Genomic DNA, 23,532 nt, shown 5'->3' with positions numbered 1-23,532 from the left:
CCAAGTCTGTTTGTGCCATTAGGTAAGTGTGTTCTGTAACTGTTCACTAATTATACTCTATATGAAGAGCAATCTGCAAATCATGTTTTTTCTGTTTTCTCTTTTGTCATTTCAGATTTAGGAGTTTGGGGCTCTTTGCTGCTGCTGGACAGCCAGATTCTCTGCCCACCTCGTGCTCCCATGGCCCCACCCACTGGAAGGATGAGAAGGGGCAGGGTGGCCAGGGAGGCCAGGGTGGCCAGGGTGGCCAGGGGGGGCAGGGGGGGCAGGGTGGGCAGATCGTCTGGCTCTGGTGTGAGGGAGGCTCCAGCTGTATCCATGAGGGAGTCCACCATCCCCATCCCGGAGGAGGAAGCCGGGGGAGGTGGTAACACACCAAGTGGACAAGCTGGCTCTTCTGACAGTAGTCCTGGAGAGGGTCTGTCCACCAGAGTCAGCTTGTCCACATTACCCCGGCTTCCCCGTTTCACCCACAATCAGTGCTGTGCCCTGGTCCACGCCTATATGGCCAGATATCAGGCGATACATGGGACCAGGGCCGCGTCTTACTCAGTAACAGAGAAGAACAGATTGTGGGATGAAATCCGGGATGCTGTAAATGCACTGGGTGAAGCACCTCGCCACCGTGACAGTGTGCGGAAGAAGGTCAACGACATCTGTGGGTCCGTTCGGAAGAAGCTAATTGCATGGGCTGCGGAGGGTCTTTATGACCGACAAGGTCGGCTGGATGAACGTGCACGAAGTTCTCTCTGGGATTATCAATTACCTTTCTTGAAGATCATAGGACCCGATACCATCTTTCCCAGAGAGGACTTAGATTCGGATGCTTTGCACCGAGGTAGGATATTATCTTGGATGTCAATTGTGTGAGTTGTTTTGAAAAGATTAACTACTATCCTATGTGTGACATGAATAGAATTTGATACTTGCCCTTACAATTGTCCTTTTTTGGTTTTCCCCAACCTGCAATTTGTTCATCTGTAGCACGGATCTCAGCCCCTCCACAGCCCATGCAGCTTGGCGAACCAGACGGACTCACAGGTGTTGACATCAGTGTTGACCCTCCTCCTGGTAGGTCCAATATCATACTGTGCCAAACAATGTAGATTTTTTTTTTTTTTTGCCAAGATAGCTCATATTGCTATGTCCTTTACAGAAGATCCGCAGCAGGGAACACACCCAGTGCAGCAAGGCCTGGAGGAAGGTGTTGGTATGTCTAGCCAAATAATGTTTTTTGCTATCTTATTAACCCCATTAACACACATGTTTTTTCTTATGAAAGAGTGTTGCCTTTTAGATGTTTACCCTGCAAAACACAGTTGACAGCATTAATGGGTGCCGTCATTAGTAGGCAGACCAAGCCTTCTTAACCTTTGGGAGGGTTTAGCAAGTGTCCTATGAGCCCAGGAAAGCACTTTTGAATGTTTGGCCTCAATGCCTCATTCCTGAAGCTAGGAGGGCAATCTGGCCATAATCATTACTGCCTAAGGTTATGTACTAAACATGTTTTTTTTTTTTTAAAAGAACATCAGGCCCCTCTTGACGTAGCAGCTGGAGTTGGATCAGGAGCTGGCGACGATTCTGCATCCAGTGCTGTGGTATGTGATATAAGGGAACAAGGTGCACATGTAACATTTCAGTGGTAGTAATGATTTTGGGCTAGATGTGGCTTACATTGTGTGTGTTAAATTAGTGCTATGACATTCTGACGATGCACCAGCACAACAAGAGTTCTATCTTGAACATCAGGGAATTATGTTATAATTTGGCGTGGCACTAATGTTCCAAAAACATCCAGGATCTTTAAAGTCCGGCCAGTCTTTGATTTTCCAGGTCCAAATTCATGGGTATCGTTTGGTTGGGTTGTCCTGTAGCTGATTGATGGCAAGATTTTAGACAACATACGGAGATGTCTAAAGTCATTGGTGTAGTAACCGATTTACCAAAAGCATAAACAACCTACCACACCAGGGTTAATTGGGAACACCTTCATGTTGAATCTTTTTTGCCTTTGTCATATTAGTCATACCAATATAATATGTACCCATTATCAGAAGTGTTGCTAGCTTGTATAATCTTACAATGAACAAGTACTTATTAGAAGCACATCAAACTTTTCAATGTTCTGCTTGGGGTGTTAATTTGTCAAACTAATCTGAAATATTTAGTCATGATGTTTGATAATGATTTGGTCTATTTCTTCTGCTTTCAGGTAGCCTTAGATGCAGAGGGATTGTCACCTACCCAAACTCGTCCATCTATGCTGGATGTAGCTGAGAGGCTGCTTGATGAGTATCGGATCCAAAATGAGTTAAGGAGGCGTACTCAGCAATCTACTGAGGTAGTACATCTGCTCGGGCTCATACAGGAATCTGTAGCAACAATGGTACAGGTTCAACAGGATATGCGTAACAGCTTGGTAAGTTTAGCAGACCAGCATCAACGGGATCGGCAAAGTGTTGACACTCAGGTGCTGGCCACACGCCAATGCCTGTTTGGATCTGAAGATGCCCCATTGGCAGAGCCCTCCCAAACATCTCACTCACCTGCCACTGCAGGTTGTGGTAGTGGGAGGGTAATGCCAGTGTTGGCCACTTGTCAGGCAGCTGGGGATGGGACAATTACTCCTGTAGCCACTCCTAGCACTTCACACTCCGTTCGGACTCCCACACCCCTCAATGAGCAATCCTCCTGCACAACCTCAATGCGCACTGGTTCCACAATACCCCTTCTATCTGACTACATTCCCTCCACACCTTTATCACTTCACTCCTCCCCAGGCCGTCCTCCTTTTGTGTCACCAATGCGACATGTCGTTACCCCCCGCACCGTGGACCACAACAACCAATCAACCACCACTCCCCACACATCTTCACAACCCTTGCACCACCAGCAGCATCAAATAGCCTCGGGGCAGCAACTATCCCATCTCATGGTAATGGCACACGTTCCCCAAATTCTTAGGCTGAGCACAGAGCAGATTAGACTATTGGCACAAGATCTTCAGTCTGGGACATTTCCAGGGTTCAACACCCTGCATCATCAGCAGCCTCAGACACAAGATCTGATCCTAATTGGCCACTTGACCAGAACTCTACTGCTAACCCCAGACCAGATGGGACTATTGTCCCACCATTTGATGGCAGGAACCTTAACAGTGCTCACCACACTGCTTCAGGCACCACCACCACCACCACCACCAACTTAATTTTTTTTGTTTTGTTTTATTTGGGTTAGTTTTGTTAATGATTGTTACATTGGCCAATTTGTTGGGCCATTTTTTTGTTTAATTTGAGGGTGGCACAATATGATTTATTATAGTGTTTTTTTTGGGGATGAAATAAAATTTTATGCAAAATGATTAGTTTGTGTTTGATCTTTGGTTTTTTAGGAGTGTTGGTGGCCAAGTAATGGCCCTGGTTAATGTAGGCATTTATACACACGTGCTTCTCTATCTCCAAACATATGATTTCATGTAAATTTTGAAAACTCAATGTTCACATAATGCCCCAAGAAAAGGTCTCCCTTCAAATGTAGCTTCAAAACAAGTCTCAAGGCTAACATAAACCAAAGCCAACATACTAACAATTACAGACCACACCACTCGACTAAACAAATACAACACAAAACACATTCGATGTGTACACCAAAAAGAAAACTTTGGTAATAAAATAAACGTTTTAATAACACATGTGGGTGTCTACCAACTGTAGCGTACAAAAAATATATTAAAATATATAATAGAATGAACTAAATTGCCAATGTAACATTTGTGTTGCAACGAGCAACATACTTTTATTTTATTTATATAAACTTTTTTTTGGTTTTACAATTTTTTTTTAGGTTTTCACAAAAACAAGTGTTTTTTGTAAACATTTGTGGTTTTTTTGGTTGCCAAAAACAACAAGGCTTTTTTGTAAACATGTTTGGTTTTTTTTGTTGACAAAAACAACAAGGCTTTTTTGTAAACATGTTTGGTTTTTTTGGTTGCCAAAAACAACAAGGCTTTTTTGTAAACATTTGTGGTTTTTTTGGTTGCCAAAAACAACAAGGCTTTTTTGTAAACATGTTTGGTTTTTTTTGTTGACAAAAACAACAAGGCTTTTTTGTAAACATGTTTGGTTTTTTTGGTTGACAAAAACAACAAGGCTTTTTTGTAAACATTTGTCGTTTTTTTGGTTGCCAAAAACAACAAGGCTTTTTTGTAAACATTTGTGTTTTTTTTGGTTGCCAAAAACAACAAGGCTTTTTTGTAAACATGTTTGGTTTTTATGGTTGACAAAAACAACAAGGCTTTTTTGTAAACATGTTTGGTTTTTTTGGTTGCCAAAAACAACAAGGCTTTTTTGTAAACATGTTTGGGTTTTTTTGTTGACAAAAACAACAAGGCTTTTTTGTAAACATGTTTGGTTTTTTTGGTTGACAAAAACAACAAGGCTTTTTTGTAAACATTTGTGGTTTTTTTGGTTGCCAAAAACAACAAGGCTTTTTTGTAAACATGTTTGGTTTTTTTTGTTGACAAAAACAACAAGGCTTTTTTGTAAACATGTTTGGTTTTTATGGTTGACAAAAACAACAAGGCTTTTTTGTAAACATGTTTGGTTTTTTTGGTTGCCAAAAACAACAAGGCTTTTTTGTAAACATGTTTGGTTTTTTTTGTTGACAAAAACAACAAGGCTTTTTTGTAAACATGTTTGGTTTTTTTGGTTGACAAAAACAACAAGGCTTTTTTGTAAACATTTGTGTTTTTTTTGGTTGCCAAAAACAACAAGGCTTTTTTGTAAACATGTTTGGGTTTTTTTGTTGACAAAAACAACAAGGCTTTTTTGTAAACATGTTTGGTTTTTTGGGTCCCAAAAACGAGGGTTTTTTGTTTTTTTATATTTTTTTTGGTCCCAAAAACGAGGGTTTTTTGTTTTTTTATATTTTTTTTGGTCCCAAAAACGAGGGTTTTTTGTTTTTTTATATATTTTTTGGTCCCAAAAACGAGGGTTTTTTGTTTTTTTATATTTTTTTTGGTCCCAAAAAAAAGGGTTTTTTGTTTTTTTATATTTTTTTTGGTCCCAAAAAAAAGGGTTTTTTATATTTTTATATTTTTTTTGGTCCCAAAAACGAGGGTTTTTTGTTTTTTTATATTTTTTTTGGTCCCAAAAACGAGGGTTTTTTGTTTTTTTATATTTTTTTTGGTCCCAAAAAAAAGGGTTTTTTATATTTTTATATTTTTTTTGGTCCCAAAAAAAGGGTTTTTTATATTTTTATATTTTTTTTTGGTCCCAAAAACAAGGGTTTTTTGTTTTTTTATATTTTTTTTTGGTCCCAAAAACAAGGGTTTTTTTTTTAATTTTTTGTTGATTTTTTTTAGATTTTTGCTTATAATGGACAAATGTGAGTAACCAAACAAATAAAAAAATAAAAACTATGATCTTTTTAAAGGTGACACATTCCTCACGAATGGCTCCTCAGGGTCTGGATCCACCCCACTAAGGTCCTCCAAAAATAAAATGCGGTCTATGCACCACGTCACATAATCCAGGAGGACCTCGTAGGTGATGTGGGTGTGCCCTGGGTAGAAAAAGACATGACAATTAGTTTTATGCAAAATGATCCAAACAACGATTGTAATTAATGTGCCTCAACAAATATGCTTAGGAGTCTATTGGTTGGCTTTTATCAACACTCTGAAGCAAATATGCTAAATTGCTGGTGTAAACCTTAAACTCAAACTTTCACAGCAAATTGTTCAAAAGGTTACATAAGATGGCTTGGAATGTTATTAGCAGTTCCACCAAAGCTAAGTAAAAGGCTTTTCTTCATGTCAACACAAGCAATCATTTAGAAGAATGTAAGGTGTTTTGGGTTCAATTGGTCAACACGATACATGTGCACACATTTATCTCTATCACCATTGGAGTTTGTGTAGCATTCTCTCTCCCTCTTACTGTCTATAGATTCAACCTGACACATAGTAGAGACTTACCCTTTGGAATTCGGAGGGCCATTTGTGGCCGGAGTACATGTGTCTGCTCCACCGTTTTATTTTCCGCCATCCCAGCTGTGTTAAGAGAGAAGAAAAAATTTATCTAAAAATCGAATCACGCTAACTGTAGGTTACGCAGTCATGAAAACGCTCTAACACCCACTCATTACCCCTCCACATTTCCCTGAACGTTTTATTTAGACATTGATATGGTGGTGATGCAGATTTGTACAGTGCAAGCGTCATTCTTCTGGGTGAAGCTTGTAGCGTTAAGGATACGTACTCCCTGCTTTTGTGCTGATTGTGTTTTTCTGATGTTTTTGGTGCCTCAGCCCTGCCTGTTCTAAGTGTTGGAAACATATCATTTTTGGAGGGCTGCGGAAAACTAATCAGGTTAGACTTACACTCTCTAGGTTTTTGGGGACGAGAGAAATAACAATCCTCCTTTTTACATGGCCCCTGTACACACCTCTAGGCACCTCCCTCCTGTTGGTTGACCCCACAGCAGGCAGCTTGTTATGGAGGCACATGAGATGAAGCCAAGCACCCTGTGCCTGTTCAGGCACTAGGCTGTGAGCCAGCCTTGCCCCCCTCCCTTCCGATGGTCTCAATGATTAGGAGTGACAGCATCAGGAGGCAATATTGGCATGCTGTCACCTCAGTTAAGGAGGAGGGGGAGTCTGTTCCAGACAAGTATTTGTGCAAAATTTTGGACAGTAAGAAAATGGTCCCAGTAAGTCTTAGGGGGAATATGCACACCTATCACTTGGAATACTAATGCATAGAATGCATTCACATAAAGAACCTGCTGCCTTTAGAACAACTTGAAGCCTGAGCGGGGACATACACAGTTACCATTTCTCCACTTACTAAGTAGACACATTACTGGAAAAGCACACAACTTACCATCATCAGTTTTTTTTTGGGCCCCCGAAGTGGATGGCGTTGCTGGCTCTGGAGAAACTGCACAAAAAGAACACAAATTGAGAGCTGGAATGTGGTACATTACCGAGGAAGAGTATTTATGAAAGATTGATAAACATACATTTTCAGTGTTGACTAAATCAGGACATGATTAAATTACAATGTCCCCAAAAAATTTACAAGTACAAAGCACACCATTTCCAATGTAGAGAAACTAACACCAATTTAGAATAGGGTGGCTTGAGATAACTTACAAAAGATAACATGTCCTGTAATGCTCCCCAAAACCACCTTTCAAACATGAAGGTTAAGCAAGAGTGTTTCATGACCAACCTTCCTGTCACATATAGCAAAACTACACTTGCTTTGACTCCAACTTAGATTATCCTAGATACACATCATCCTAGCACACACAATTCATGTGAGAATCTAATTTTAGGTACTTACAGACTAGTTCAGGGGAGCCTGGAGTGGGGGAGGATGGGGGAGACCCTACATGGGGGGATGGTGTCCCTTCATGGGGGGATGGCGTCGTATCTCCTAGAAACACAAAGACACAAATACAATCCTTGAACCAAAGCTATTTGATAAAGGCACACAGAAAGTAGTTGGGAAACATTGAAGGTAGTAGTTACATTGGACTGGGTAAGCAGCGGCCCCTCTTCCCCAGTCCTCCACAACAAACATCCTCAATGTCAGCTGCTACATAACCCCAATGGCAAAATATATATATTACAGCCCTTATATTTCCCAGGACACATTGAACACACAAACACATGTAGAATACTTACTTCCCATTTGAGGAGAGCCCAGGTCCTCATCACTGGGTGTCAAATGGGCCTCTTCTTGGGCACCAATGTCCTCCTGCCCCAGATCCTGGCTACTTGGCCCTGCCTGAGGCTCCTCTGTTGCTGAAGCGACATCAACCACAAAAGAAAACAAAACAAACAATCATTCCTCCAAGTTAGACCTAATACACAACACACCAGCACATCCACATTACTTACAGTGGGCCTGAGAAGGCTGAGCCTCCACATCCTCATCACTGGTTTCTAAAATAAAAGAAAAACATTATATATTATTTATGGACACAAATAGGCAGTAACCTCTCATCATGCTAGCATCATACTCAATGCCCCTACAATTCAGAACATAGAAGTGCACTTACACCAATGAGATGCATTGACCATGTTTTAAAACAGGAGGGCACCATGCAAATTAAGCGGGCGCCTAAGGCCTCGCACCTACAGGGGCCTTGCGGCCAGTGGCGGAGCACCAACATTTCGAAGGGCGCAGTCAGGGAAATCTCCCAAGTAAAAGATTGCTTTCAATCCTCGGATATAAAATTTGCTGCAGTCCCTTCACTGCGTCTGCCAGGTGTCTGTTGTCCGCTGACACTTACTCCTCCTTCTCTGACTGGGGATTGGCCGTCTGATCATGTTATCCTAAGATGTGGAGGAATCGGTAGGTGTGTACCTGCACCAGTAGGAAGTGACTGGCCGGTCAACTCACTCTGCTATCATCAGTTGTTGCTCTGGGAGGAGAGCTCCGCCCTGGACCCGGAACATACAGGTAACCAGGCCCAGACTTGATATTTTGCAGGCTGGTCATAGATTTGTGGTGTCCACTATGCAAAGGGGTTGAGTAGCCCCAGGGAAGTTGGAAGAGTCTGAAAATGGTTGGTGGAGGAGGAGGAGAAGAAGGCCCTGGGTGGCTGGGGGACAAGGAGAGGGCCCCTGGGTGTTTTCTAGAGGAGGAAAGATCCACAATGACGCCAGAGTCAATTGCCAGGGAAGAGAGTGGAGCTGAGCAAGTCCTGCCTATCTGACCTGAAAGCCAAACATGGTGTAGATGGAGCCCTTTGCCCTACACAATGACAGCACCGGAGGTGGAAGGTGAGTGGTAGCGGGTCTTTGACATTATAGAGCATATGGACTCTGTCCATTATTGGTAGTTTTGTTTGGAGTTGTCCTTTAGATGTTTAACTGTGTTGTTTTTGACCCGAGCTGTGAGGGACTGAGGTATGACAGCCCACTATGCTGAGACTTATAGTGCCCTAGAATGTTGAGGACTGAGGAATCCTTAGTCCCTAACAGAGGGCACTACAAGTCTTAGCATAGCAGGCAGTAGTTCCTCATTCCCCTACAGAGAGCATTACAAGTCCAAGCAGGTAGCCTTCTGCAGTGGGACTTGTTGTGCCCTTGACTGTGGTGGACTGAGGAAGGGAAGTGTAAGAGGGTCTCTGTAAGCTCAGATGTATGGGGGAGCTTTGGGGACCACAGAGTTCCCTTTTACACCAGAGTCCCCAGCTTCCCCCCTCAAATAATGGTTCCCAGAACTCTCCTTACATCAGAGTCTTCACACTTCCCTCTTACAGTGTAGTAAGTCTGGAGACTCCGATGTAAAGGGGGCTCTGTAAAATGTGATTAGAGATTTGAAATTTCTACCATTTTTATTTTCTACTTACGATCCACAATTTTCAGCTGCTCAAATGGCTCGCTGTCTCGGAAGGCATATTGGAGTGTGGCCGTCCTCCTCCTCCCCTTCTTCACCAAAAGCACAAGAGGGTGCCGGCCGTCCGCTTTGGCTAGAAGCAGAAGAAAAAAAAGAAACATAAAAAATACGAATGTACATAGTAGTATTAAAGGTTGTGAAGAGACACTTGATGGAGGTAGGAAAGGTAGGAGCAAGAGGGAGGGGGGGGGGGTGTTGGTATTAGTGTTGTTGCATAGCTAAACACATGTCCACCTACCCAAAAAATTGTAACCTATCTGGTCACATGTAATGTATATTTTTACTTACCGGAGATTTGCTCCACACCCTTTAGCAGGAGCCTGGGTGAGCGCCTTTTGGCATCACTCCAGGCCCGCTGCAGATCCACCATCTCAGCCTGGAAATGGAATCTCCGCTGCAGCCTCATCCGGACACGACACATCATCTTGTGCTTTTGGTGAAGATGCATGTTCACCTTATCATACCCCCAGAGGAGGAGGAGCTGTGGAAAGAGCAGTGTATGTTTGAGTCCAAGTATGTCCAAAATAGTACAGTCTTCAAATAACATGCTAGGTCGTCTTTGAGATATTGTAGAACAAAGAATTCCATTTCTGGTGATACATATACATCGATGTCCAAATCTACCTCCATGACATAGGTTGCCCCACACTGGTGATTTCCTCTACATGATATAGCCATTTTCTCAATTGGCCTTTCATGACACACCCAGGGCCGCCATCAGGGGGGGACAGGCAGTCACTGTATTTACAACCTTATTGCTGTCCATTTAGCAGGGTGAAAGTAACTTTACACACATGTAGCATAGGTATCAACTTTTGTCACCATGTTTAAAGGACAGCAGTATGGGTAGCATTACAGTGACTGTTATTAGTCCAGGCTCACTCAACTAGCCAATGCTTGGAAAAGCAAGCCATGCAGATTGCTTTTCAGGTCCCTTTTAACATGAGCTGTCTGATTGGGTGTGGCTGTTAATTTTTGACGCAGACCTGATAAGCCCCTCCATTCCCCTTTATGGAGTGTTATATGTAAATGGGATTGCTTCATTTGAGATGCAGATTTAAACTATGTATGGCCAAGCTGAAGGTACCCAAGTTGATTGATCGATCACCTTGAGGACAACGTACAACCAGTCTGTCAGATTTTACACACACTTATCGCTAGCATCTCTTGTAGCCACTAGCAATAATCACTGTGTTTTCCTGGCAGGGGCAGCACCGGGAGAACACAATGGCTCCGCAGGAGTGTTTCCCCTGTCTGTGTTGATGGTGGAATCAAGGCAAAATGTTTTTCCTGCAAGCCACGGGACAAACAAAGATAGTTTTTTAATTAATCCATGATTTTGCCAAAATGGGAAAAAAAAGATGTTTGCTTTGTATATTCTTAAGTTTGCTACATAACTAGAACATGTAACAGTGTTATATCATTGCAGGAGATTTCCCCTCACTTCCTGTCTTGGTGTCACCAGGACAGGAAGTGAGGGAATCTCCCGTGGGGATATAGCCAGCAATTCTTTCCTTTTATATATACTATGGACATTATAAGGCAACAATTGCAAGCTATTTCCCCACCATGATATTCCCCTCACTTCCTGTCTTGGTGACACTAAGACAGGAAGTGAGGGGAAATCTCATGCAATGATATCACCCTATTAGAAATTGGAGTTCCGTCTAAAAAGTATACATAAAGTAAGCACTTGGTTTCCAAAGTGGCAAAATTATGGAGGAGTTAAAACCCCATAGTGTGATCGGGGAATCTGACGGTGTGCTCCTACACTCCTCAATGTGTCTGTTCATTATGCTGTGCTGAATTATCCTTGATTCGCAATTCCTGCAAGAGTTGCACATGGTATGTGGGAAATGCAAATTTAAGGTGGCATAATTATCCACACAATCACACATAATCCTTTTTAAAGGTCCCCAGCAGAATTTGATGGCATAGTGGTTCACAGCAGTGCCATCAGATTCCAGTTAGATCTGTCAATTAACAAAGCAATGGGATCTGGGGGTGTATTTAACTTGCAATGGACACCCCCATTCATTATCATATGGCAGTGTGAGATGGGTCTGTTGGGAATGTGATCCATTAAGAAAAGTGATTATACACTCATGTGTTTCTTTTAGAGGTGATTTGTTCAAGGCAATCCTTTGAAGACATGACCATTCCAGATTTTTGTGATCACTGATTCCATCTCAGGTGAACCAATTAGCTGCTGTGTGCAGATCCAGCTTATGATGGTAAGAGTGTCAGACAAGACAAACGGTGCAGAGCTTGCAGTGTGTATGGATGTATGTAAGGCAATAATTTTTGGCATTATGTATTTAGGAAATATAATGTTTCTAATCTTGCATATATGAAAAGGGTCAATACATTTGTCTTTATCTAGACAGATTCCAAAGCGTTAGAGCAATCTGTCACAGATAATTGTGTTTCATTTTGTGTAAAAGTTGAAACTAATCAAATCTATCTATTTACAGGCTTAGCCCACTTTAAGTACACAATGGGACCAGGGCATGTATGTAAACTGAAAATGTACTTAAAGTGAAGCAATCTCTTTTTTCTTTTCTCAATGCATGAAAATACACCAGCTCCATTGTAAATTTTGGCCACATTGACATGGCCTTGCTCCCAAACCATGTGGGAGCATGTTAAGGGGATCCAGGACTATGACATGATAGATTACCTAGGCAAGCTGGCCAGCCACAAAATGGATATGTTGCAGTCCTGGGTACCCTCTCGTTGCTCCCTAAGTTTGTTATCCCTGTCACTTATGGTTTGTGAGCAGTGTCATGCCAAGCTGAACAAGCTGTGTCCTTACTCACGATTGTATATAAAGTGAGTGTACTTAAAGCAGGGTATGCCTATCTATATCTATATAGAAAGTTCAGAGATGTGAACCTGTTCCCTATTATATACACTAATATATGGTATATAACATATTCTATAATGTATATATATTGTATATAATGTATATATTGTACATAGTATATATATATATATATTGTCTCTAATATATATATTTTCTATAATATATATTTTGTGTGTGTGTGTGTGTGTGTGTGTGTATATACACATATACACATATACATATACATATATACATGTGTAGGGAACAGGTTCACATCTAGGAAGTTTCTATAACAGGAAGCTTCTAGATCACGTCTAATAGGCAGAAAGTGCATGCGCAGATCAGCAGACCAAAAGTTTATTGCACACCCGCTAGATAAGCGAGCGACCCACCCATCCCCCCAGCCACCATCCCCCATCCCGCACATTCACACCCCCTCCTTACCTTACACACAAATGCCACTATTTCGGCAGTATAGAGCGCAGGAGCCATGATGCACACACTTGCGAGAGGGCCTGGACAATTTCCGGAAACGTGTGCACGCACCAAAAGTTTCGTTTCCGGTTTCAATGTATAATGTATAAATGTGAGAACGCGGGTTTGTATATTAGCGAATTCGCGAATAGTCACCATACACAACCATTAAGCATATTTAACTTAGAAAAAGAAATACAAATACATACATTTGTGGACACCAGAAAACTTTATTTAGACACATGAAGACATTTGAAAAAAAGATTGGAAACATGCTGTTTATTACACAAATACACAGCTCAAACATTTCACATGACATATTTTTGGCACAGTCTCCACACTATCCCATTGAAGCCACAGATTTGTATTTTTCAAACCAAAACAACCTTTGTACAACATTTAGACCATATACATCGACAAAGAGCCCATAATCAACAGATGCAGATTGACAGAACAATACACAATTATGTTAACAGCAATAAATACTTACAGAGAGTCAACACACAACACAGCCAAATCTCACCTCCATAAATAACAAAGGCCCCCAAATTTTAAGCATAAAGCATGTGACACACAAATATATTGGACCTCTTCATAGGTCAAATCTTTCCTGATGTCTGAGTGAGCTATATATAATCAAAGCAAACACACACCCATAATGTTAACTCCCAGTCAAAAATTTAACTGTGTGTGTTTTGGAGCATGCTCAGTTGCCAAAAAAGGGAAATAGAAATGAGGAGGAGGAGTGAGACCTAAACAGCCCAAATCCATGTATGTGTGTATATATGTGAATTGATAAAATTCTCTCTTCAAGTTTGCTAGTCATTATTTAGAATGTTTAGATACAGGAATACATACATATATATACAATTACATGAGAGAGCGAGAGAGAGAGAAATATATATTTAGGGAAACAATTGAAACACACCTTTTGGGATTTGGGAAGTGAGATTGTGACGATTGAACAGATATGTAAGCCAACAATCTGACTCATCACTCATGAACATCCCTAATTTTGGCGTGGCAATTATATCAGGCGTTCTTATGGGCGTTTTGGCTGGCGTTTTCACAGGCGTTTTGACATGCATTTTTTGGGGAGGCATTGTTATATGAAATCACCTAAAAAAGCCCCAAAAACAGACCACAAACACGTACATGTGAACGTAGCCCTTTTGGGGGCGTTTGAGGGGGATTTGTACAGCTCAAGGATCAACTCCCAAAACAGGCAAAAAATCCAATCCTATTCAGTTCAATGGCCCCTGTTCCCATGTGAGCATTTTGACGGCATGAGGAAAACACCCAACGCTCACTGAGAAATAGCACAATGATTAGGGAGTCTGCCTTCCTGCTGTAGGTTTGTAAGTTCGAATCCGGAAGGAGCTCTCTGTATGGGCAACACTTGGATATCTCCAATCCTCCAAATGTTGACATCATTAATTTTGTTCATGTTTGAAAAAGGCATGTGTATCAGCAAACTTTTAATCTAAAGACATGAACAAAATACAAAAGATGCCAGTCAATATGTAGCAATATTGTGAGCTAAAGCTCTATTTGTTTGTTGGGCATACTTTGCTAATTAGCCAAGTATGAGGGATATATATATATATATATATACCTTCAGTTAAATGTGTAGTAAAATGGTAACACTTGGCCATACCCATATGGAAGAAAATGTAGTATTTGCAATATATTTCTAAAAAAATTCTTTGGAAACACATAAAATATTGTCAAAATTGTGACATTTCCTTGATATGTGTGAAATGCTAATAATCTTTCTTTGAAATATGTTTTACATCTATTTTTTTTCTATCTGACGACCAATTCCCCAATGTAATATTTTGTGGGTTTTTTCAGATAATGTGGAGGTTCTATATAAACACTGTAGATTTGACTGCTATGATTTCTGAGTTAGCAGGAAAGGTGTATGGAATGTGATGGTGTTTACTAAGGGATCCCTTGTTGGAAGTGTGCATGTTTTTCCAATTCCGCCGGTTTTTGCCATTTTCTATGGGCGAGACAGCGGATTTCCAAGCGGTATTCAAAAAAAATTTGACCCAAAATCGCGCTGGCGAAATTTTTTGAGCCTATTTGGCGTTGCGCATGCGCACATTCGCGCGTTCGCAGCTCGGGGCTGGAGGAGCTGTTTAACCTTTCTACACTTTCGCAGATATCTCTCTTTCTAAGTCAGTTTTTGACATTTTTTAAACGCAAGTCATCTCCAAATTGACTTCCACACCTTCCACAGTGATTTGGGATTTTTGGGGGTACAGGGGAAAATTTGGCTAAACTTTAGTCGATCTTTTAGCTGGCGTGGTTTTAAGTCGCGCTCTGACCATATTGCATCTTAATGAATCTCACACTAGGCGCTATTTTCCGCCCGCCGTTCTTTGAATGCCAATTTCAGACTTAAATAATCGCCGGTTCGCAAAATCCCGCAGAAACGGCAATTCGCCGTACTATGAATCAGGCCCGTAGTGACCAAAATATCGGTATCGGTATCCGCCCTGAAAAAAAACACATTGGTATATCCTTAATATATATATATATATATATATATATATATATATATATATATATATATATATATATATACAGTATATTTATATAAATATCAAGAATTAAGAGATGCTCTGAAACACTGTGCCAATGCTTTTCCAAATCAATATGGATTTTGATGCTGAGCAGTAGGGGTTAATGCTATGCAAGTTCTTATAAATGTATGTGGTACTTTGTATTTTTGTATGTTTATACTTGTTGCGAATTCCCTATTAGAATTGCTGTTTAGTGTATACATAACAGTATGGAAGGTAGTTATATTATGTTTTTGATTTTATTAGAATAGGGATGAAGTGAGATAGTTTTATATGGACACATGAATCTCTAGATTAACAATGGGTTAATTCATGCATTCACTGAAGTAGCGGTGAGTGTGTTTTCATGCTTATACTCTTTGTGAGAGGGAAGATAAAAAGTAACCTAAAAACATTGGTGCTATACATGCAGCTTGATGAAGGACATGTGTATGTCCAAAATTGTACCGTTGCTTGCTTGTAAATGCATGAAGATATGAAGTAAAGAAAGAAACTTACAATTATTGGGATTGCCTCTCCAACTTTTTGATCAATATATACATATACACACACTATCTCACAACAGCGAGTTTACTCCTCACCTCAACCACACATCCAGCCAGAGGCAGCACCCTCCTTCCACCTGGGGGCCCCCTCCTGGATCAACACTTTATCTCTCAAGCAGACTCACTGCTAGGGTTTTCACTTTTTCTTCAAGCCAAACCTGTAGCAGCCTGGAACACCTTTGGGTGCCCCAAGGAGAGTAGTATGTGGTGGGCAAAGCTTGCCACAGCGAAAGGTGGGTGTGGTCAAATTACTCTTGCTGAAATCATCGCTCTGCTCCCCAGTGATGTCGAACCTGCCCCCAGACAGCCGCCCGCATCTCCCGGAGGGTAACAGATTTGTGTGCGACTATCATGGTTACTTGGGGAGCCACAGTCTGGTCTGACTAATGTGTCTGGGTTTCAGTCTGCCTGAAACCTTAACACATGATTCAAAACCTGGACTGTCCCAGTGAATCCCAGACAGGTGGCAACCCTACTCCCTGCACATGGCAGGCCCCAGTAGTATCTATGTGGTGCCCACCCCATCAAGCCCTCAGCTTGGGATTGGCCAGGGCTTCCACAATACTGCCAAGCAGTGGCTCACTTCGCTGCCAGTCAGTCCCTGGGGAAACCCTGTAGATTTCTACCCAGACTGCTGAGGGGCACCCAGCAAAACCAGCCCACCTGGGTCTGCCCTGCCTACCAAAAAATAATTACCTATTTACAGTTCTTCTTGTCGTATACTCAGGGGTGAGCCTTGACCATGCGTATGAATGACTCGGGATCGAACAGAGTTAAAGAGGTTGTAAACCCACTTCACAAACTTTTACCTATAGGTAAGCCTATATTACGGCTTACATATAGGTGTTATAAATATCACCTAAACATGCACCGTTTAGGAGATATTTAGAGTGCATACTGCCGATAACATCATCGGCGCATGCGCTCTGAGGAACGGCCACCCATGCCGTTCCTTCAGAGTCCTATGCCGTGAACGGCGGCTCCCGCGCGCACGCGCGGGTGTGATGTAATCGCGCCTCCGGCCAATCAGATGGCCGGAGGACGCGAACCCAGAAGCAGGGCGGCCAGACTGTCGCTGAGGGGGCGGCACGGCGGGGGCTTCGTTTTAAGGTAAGTACTTCATACTCTTTACAGGGCTTTTTTTTCCTCGTTTTTTTTTAAGGGACTTTACTTCCTCTTTAATGTATGCACCATTTTCCAGGTGTAAAATATGGCTGCTTTGGGACTTCCTGTTAAAACATTGTCATTTCCTTTTGGGAGGTAACTTTTCATTTGTGCAGAAAAATGTGACAAAATGTGCGATAGTACATAAAAACGCTCAAATCGCATGTTTCCAGGTCCTCCTATAAGAATAAAAATGCGCCAAAAATGCCCAAATCTTGCCGATTCAAGCTACAAAAAAAGCTCCAGAATGTTTTTGAGCTTTAGGCGACTTGGAGTGGAGATGTGAACCATCTCCATAGAGAAGCATTGATTTATTTCTCCTCCAGCGTTTTGTAGCTTCGAGCTTCAAGCTACAAAATGCTCAGGGGTGTATGGGGCCGAAATGGAAATCTCACAAATGGGATCAAAAACAGCAAGAAATGTTTTCTGAAGCCTGTGAACTGAGAAAGTAACCATTTTACTTCATCATCCAACAGACTTCATAAGACCATTTCCTTTCTTTTCTGCAAGCTAAGCCCTGATAAAGGGGGATGCTTATCAACCCCAGAGCACTTTGACTGGTTACTCGGACATTATATGATAAAATAAATACTACGGGACCTCAAAACTATTGGTGCAACACTCCTGTCTTTCCTCAGCAGTAAAAACCTGATGGGGTCTCACCTTTCCCAACCCTATTCAAAACTAAGGCTGGAATCGTGGAAAACACATGGAAATCTTGGCAAAAAATGCAACGCCAAATGCTCCCAGATCTGTGTCAAAATTTGGTACATTAGCTTCTTTGACATGTTTTTGGAGTGGATGGAGGCCCGTTCAAATGAAGGGTGCCACTCCAAAAACGCTCCACAAAAAAGCTAAAATAAAACGTGGTGCAGCAGGTGTCGCTGCAGTACACTTAGGTGTGAATGAAGCCTTAGAAAAAATTCTGGCTGGAGATGAGCTTTATTATTATTATTATTATTATTATATTAAATTCCCAGAGAAAATGAAGCACGATAACAAAACAGCGCCATATTTTTATTCGAACACTGCCTTTGTTTCATACAATTAGAAAGACGCAGAATGCTGCTGTTGCAGTGTAGTACGAGGAATGTATATCCCCCGTAATGTAAAGAAATGGGACAAAATGATAGAATATAGGCACAAGTGCCCTTGGAAAGGCTCTTATTTGTCATAATGCATCTGTGCAATGATTGCAATGTACAATAGACATGTCGGTAAATGGTTGTGGCGCTCAGGTCACTCCGTAGAAAAAGGCAGATAATAGGAAGAGTTAGAGAAAGTTTCCTCTGCCTATAGCTGGAGGCGAGATCTGATGTGTCAGTAATTTGTGTCTTATTAGAGTCTAATTGATTTTCTTTATGTTCCGCTTTTATGTCATTTCATACGTTCTTTCCAAGGTAGAACATTCCGCAGGCCGGCAGGAAGTCATCTCTGTTTCCTCGCAGGAATTAATTCTTTGTGCGTCTCTGAAAATATGGCACTAATGATAATGTACAAAAATAGTCACAAATTATCTATATAGAGAGCTCAGAGGTGAAATACTTTGTTTAGCGTTATCCCAACTTGCCACTACCAGCTCTGACATAAAAAGAAGTTTAATAAAACATGACAAACTTGATAAAAAAAAAAGCTGCAGTCCTGGAACCTTCTACGAGGCATGTAAGAGTCTTAGAAAACATTTTAGTAATAAATTTAATTTTTGCAGGAGATATTTCTGATTTGACTGTGCAGACTTCTAGAAAAACAGTCACTCAAACAGAAAAGCAAGAAATTAGGTTTCTTGGGTTCTCAGTAAATAAACAGCGTACAGTATGCACTCTAGGGTTTTGATTAAACAATCTTTTTAGATTTTGTCAATTTTATGGATGAAATAAAAAGGTAATTTTTAATGAGCAGTTCTGTAGCTGAGACCCCTCGCCAGAGCTGACAAACATCAGTCTCATGATGATCTCTTACAGTGTGTGTGTAGGGGGTTATATGTCCTAATTATATTAACTGCGGGATCTGTGGGGTATTTTTGGCAAAATTACCTGTTTGGTCTTCCTAAAAATGTTTCCAAATTAACCTTTAATTTCGCCATGTTGACTGCTTGGAAAAAATGTGGTTAAAAAAATAACAATCAGAAAAAAAATGAGTATACGGTACAATTATATATATTTTTTATAATTTGAGTTTTTTTAAATTAAAAAAATATATTTTGGTTATTTTACTGATAAAGTAAAAAGGAAAATGCAGAAATACTTTCTCGTGTGCTTTCACTTTAAATGTAATGCGTTGTGTTTTTTTTTTTTTTTTTTCTTACGGCAAAAGTGTAAAAAAACCAATTAAAATATAAAACAAAAATGAAGGCAAAACACACACGAAACAAGTAGCCCTTGGAAGCAAATGGCCAAAGACCATTGAAAGCTACCAAAAATCACAGTTTCGCTGAAATTGTGAAATTTTTTGAAATTTCTTAGAAATTACAGCAAAGCAAAAACTGTAGATTTCATTAATCACAAATTTTGACCTGGTGAAGGATGAGTTTTCCTACAACTGACAGGTTGTGGCACTTTTATATTTGGACACAGGCACATATACATTTTTATATATAATGTTGTACATTTCTGCTAGTCAATGAGAGGACACACTTTGGTCCTAATGTTTATGAACCAATTTGATTTTGCTGCTGTTCTGAAAAAAATAAAGAGTGCCAAAATCAATGTGGCTTCTAGATATCTGGAGTAACAGAGAATCTTAACCACAAGAGCATTTGTGAGGTTAGCTATCGATGTTGGATGAGAAGACCTGGCTCGCAGTCTGTGCCCCAATTTATCCCAAAGATGTTCAGTAGTTCAGGGCTCTGTGCAGGCCACAAGGTTGGAAGAGCACAATTAAATGTTCAGTCATTTGGGGAAACTTCCATATACTTTTGGTTATATAGCTTATATGGGGGTCATAATCATGTGTTGGAGTTTTTGATGATGCCAATTTATTTGGCTATCTTTTATTGCTCATAGTTCTATGTTTTTGTACCACATATGTCACATTTCTTTGATAAAGGACCCTGTGTGGTTTATATTTGACAACTATGGATTAATAATAAATTACCTTTCTTTGCAAAAGTATATTGTGCTGGTGATAATTTTTCTGGATTTTGCGAGGCAATGTTGTTCTGGTAACCAGAGCAGCTTATGTAATCACAACTACTTAAGGGCCGTACACACTTGATGAAAATCGGACTAAATACCCTCCGATTTTTCTCTGTCTTCTCAGCGTTCATTACCGTTTTTAGTCAACAGTGCATAAATGTTCATGAAATTTCTCGTCCGATTTTTTTCTTTTTTTTGGCACATTTGTTCCTAGACTTCCAGGTTGTCAGCAACTTCAGATCATGCGCGGTTTTTCATATTCCGATTTTTCACGGACGTACTGCATACACATTAAACGAAAATCGGTTGTCTGGGGACGGACGAAAAAAAATTTGGTGTTTGTCCCTCCGTCGGCATCGGCTGCTGAAAGTTGTGTACACACTAGACGAAAATCGGACGATTTCACACCGGGCGGGAATTTTAAACTCAGGAGATAGAGAGCCAAAACACAGGCCAGGGTCACAACAGGCAGACAAAAATCCAGAGACAGGTCAAAGGCAAGACCATACAGGGGAAGGCAGAAGTAGCAGATAATGTCACAGATAAATCAGGAACAAGCTGAAGATCAACTAGTAATCTGTCCATGCCACACTCTAGCTACAGTATCTCACAAAAGTGAGTACACCCCTCACGTTTTTGTAAATATTTTATTATATCTTTTCATGGGACAACACTGAAGAAATTACACTTTGCTACAATGTTAAGTATTGAGTGTACAGCTTGTATAACGGTGTAAATTTGCTGTCCCCTCAATATAATTCAACACACAGCCATTAATGTCTAAACCACTGGCAACAAAAGTGAGTACAACCCTAGCAAAAAATTTCCAAATTGGACCCAAAGTGTCAATATTTTGTGTAGCCACCATTATTTTCCAGCACTGCCTTAACCCTTCTGGCACAAAGTTCACCAGAGCTTCACAGGTTGCCACTTGAGTCCTCTTCCACTCCTCCATGATGACATCACAAAGCTGGTGGATGTAAGAGACCTTGCGCTCCTCCCCCTTCTGTTCGGGGATGCCCCACAGATGCTCAATAGGGTTTAGGTCTGGGGTCATGCTTGGCCAGTCCATCACCTTTACCCTCAGCTTCTTTAGCAAGTCAGTGGTCCTCTTGGAGGTGTTTGGGGTCGTTTCCATGTTGGAATACTGCCCTGCGGCCCAGTCTCCGAAGGAAGGGGATCATGCTCTGCTTCAGTATGTCACAGTACATGTTGGCATTCACGGTTCCCTCAATGAACTGTAGCTCCCCAGTGCCGGCAGCACTCATGCAGCCCCAGACCATGACCCTCCCACCACCATGCTTGACTGTGGGCAAGACACACCTGTCTTTGTACTCCTCACCTGGTTGCCGCTACACACGCTTGACACCATCTGAACCAAATACGTTTATCTTGGTCTCTTTAGACCACAGGACATGGTTCCAGTAATCCATGTGTCCTTAGTCTGCTTGTCTTCAGCAAACTGTTTGCAGGCTTTCTTGTGCATAATCTTTAGAAGAGGCTTCCTTCTGGGATGACAGCCATGCAGACCAATTTGATGATGTGTGCAGTTTATGGTCTGAGCACTGACAGGCTGACCCCCCATCCCTTCAACCTCTGCAGCGATGCTGGTAACACTCATACGTCTATTTTCCAAAGACAACCTCTGGAGAGGACGCTGAACACGTGCACTCAACTGCGTTGGGCAACCATGGCAAGGCTTGTTCTGAGTGGAACTTGTCCTGTTAAACCGCTTTATGGTCTTGGCCACTGTGCTGCAGCTCAGTTTCAGGGTCTTGACAATATTCTTATAGCCTATGCCATCTTTATGTAGAGCAAGAATTCTTTTTTTTTAAGATCCTCAGAGAGTTCTTTGCCACGAGGTGCCATGTTGAACTTCCAGGGACCAGTATGATAGAGTGAGAGTGATAACACCAAATTTACCACACCTGCTCCCCATTCACACCTGAGACCTTGTAACACTATCGAGTCACATGACAACGGGGAGGGAAAATGGCTAATTGGGTCCAATTTGGACACTTTCACTTAGGGGTGTACTCACTTTAGTTGCCAGCGATTTAGACATTAATGGCTGTGGGTTGAGTTATTTTGAGGGGACAGAAAATTGACACTGTTATACAAGCTGTAGATTCACTACTTTACATTGTAACAAAGTGTGATTTCTTGTGTTGTTACATGAAAAGATATAATAAAATATTTACAAAAATGTGAGGGGTGTACTCACTTTTGTGAGATACTGTATATAGACCGTTTGGAGCCGATACCAAAGCCAAGCATATACTCTGCTCAGTGTGCATGCTAAAACGTCTGCACATGTGAGCTAATAATACACGTTTAGTACTGACCTTATGCACAGAAACCTGTGAAGTACCACCCCTGGAGAAGCTGCTGAATATAATGTCTCCATGTAATTGGAGATGACACACTGGCTCACCCAGCATGTACTGATACACCTTGGGTGTTTTAACAATTTATTTGAACAGCATCAATCTAAGAAAAGAAAGACAATTAGTATTTTAAAGAGATTACAAGCAACAAAACAAAATATATTGCATGGAGACAATAGCAAAGCACTAGCTATGCTTTTTTGTGGCAGTAGTACCACAGTCTAATAGGGAAGAAAGTCAGCTTGCTGAAGTTTGAGCTCTTCACTGAATGTCTCACAACCATCCAGGGAGTAGATTCAGAATTTCCAAATCTCTGAACAGAGGCTTGTCCCCTGGCTTCCTAGAAGTGCCCTTGGGCCACAGCCACTCACAACAGAGCACACTTGGTTACTGTCTCCAGCATAGTAGTAGAGAAAAACAAAAAAGAAGAAAGGGATGAGCACACCCAAAAGGTTACTTCTAAAAACGTTTATTGTAACCAATATCGCTAATACAACAATACACAGCATCCAAGACCATGAACCCATCAGAAACCTCTCCCCATGCTACACTCCACCAAATCAAAAACCCCAAAACAAAGGAGAACTCCCAAACAATTTATTTACATTTTTTTTTATGTTTTGGATTTTCTGTCTCCAGCAGCCGAATTTCAAATGTACTTGGGGAAGGGGGGGGGGGACTCCAGAGGTGGGGTACTTTGCATGATAGGCAGCTCAGTCTTCACATACTCCAATCCCTGCATGCATGTGTGTTCTAACTCTTTTGCCTTTGTCCCACACCTCCTCTTCTTTTAGAAAAACACCAGACACCACCAAAATGGCTGCCCGCAGTGGTTTTTCTTAAGGATTGCTATCACATTTCTGTATTATTGAACTTCCAACTAATGGGTTTCTTCTAGATGGCTGTTGCATTTGTATGCAAACAAATACTCAACTTAAAGTAGAACTATGGGCAAAACGTTTTTTTCCCATTTTGGA

Source organism: Pelophylax lessonae, assembly GCF_965119305.1.
Source record: "Pelophylax lessonae genome assembly, chromosome: 4".
In the NCBI taxonomy this organism is placed as follows: Eukaryota; Metazoa; Chordata; class Amphibia; order Anura; family Ranidae; genus Pelophylax; species Pelophylax lessonae.
This window is presented reverse-complemented; position numbering follows the sequence as displayed.